The sequence below is a fragment of the Otolemur garnettii genome, unplaced genomic scaffold (assembly GCF_000181295.1).
Source record: "Otolemur garnettii isolate 467f Iridium unplaced genomic scaffold, OtoGar3 scaffold00113, whole genome shotgun sequence".
Classification (NCBI taxonomy): domain Eukaryota; kingdom Metazoa; phylum Chordata; class Mammalia; order Primates; family Galagidae; genus Otolemur; species Otolemur garnettii.
The window spans coordinates 1,824,811-1,825,934 of record NW_003852508.1 but is presented as its reverse complement, the minus strand read 5'-3'; positions in this window follow the sequence as shown (position 1 = coordinate 1,825,934).

Sequence of the window (1,124 nt, the reverse complement as noted above, 5' to 3'; positions counted from 1 at the left end):
GCTATTTTTTGGTTGCAGCCATTATTGTTGTTCGGCAGGCTGGGGTGGATTCGAACCTGCCACCTTAGGTGTATGTGGCTGGCGCCTTAGCCACTTGAGCCACAGGCGCCGAGCCAACTTTATTGAGTTTTACTAATGCCTTTTCTCTGTTCCAGTATCCAATCTAAGATAACACTTGGCATTTACTCATCATATCTCCTTAGTCTCCTCTGGTCTGTAACAGTTTTTCAGTCTTCTTATTTTTTTGTGACCTTGATACAGTTTTAAAGAGTCTGGTCAGGTATTGTGTAAAATGTCCCTCGATTTGTGTTTGATGTTTTTTTCTTGATTAGACTCTGGTTACAGGGTTTAGGGGAAATACCACATGAGGAGATGCCCTTCTCATCACATCATTTGGGGGCAGGTGTATGTGATACCAGCGTAGTTTGTTTATTACTGGTAATGTTAAATGAAAGGTGTAAATGATGGTGCGTTAGACATCACACACACACATTAACCTTGATCACCTGACCATGGTAATATTTGCTAGTTCTTCCACTGTAAAATTGCCTTTTCTCCCTTTCTGTGTTCTCGTCTCTGAAAACAAGTCCCTGAATCCTGCCCACACTTAAGAGGAATAGGGGACTAAGCTTCAACTCATTGAGGGGACTATTTGTATACATTACTTTGAATTCTTCTGTAAGGAAGATTTGTCTCTGCTATCTTTTTTTTTTTGAGACATAGTCTCACTCTGTCAACCTGGTAGAGTACCCTGGTGTCGTCAACCTCAAACTCTTGGGCTCAAGCAATCCTCTTGCCTCAGTCTCCCAAGTAGCTAAAACTATAAGCATGAGCCACCACAACCACCCCTATGATCATTATTTTCTTGTTCAAATTGTTCCAGCTTTGGCCACTGAGAGTTTTTTAAGTTTGACTTTGTGTCACATGTTTGTTTTTATGTTATCTTCCCTTTTTGTAAAATTTCAAGGTGCTCCAGGCTTATATTGTATTTTTCTTATCCCAATTCTAAAATCAGCAATCTCTCCAAGGAGGCCTGGAATGGTATTTAGAAACCAGAGTGTCATTGAATTTAGCCTATCTTAGCAGACAGAGGTAAGAAATATATTACCACCTTGTTTTTTAAT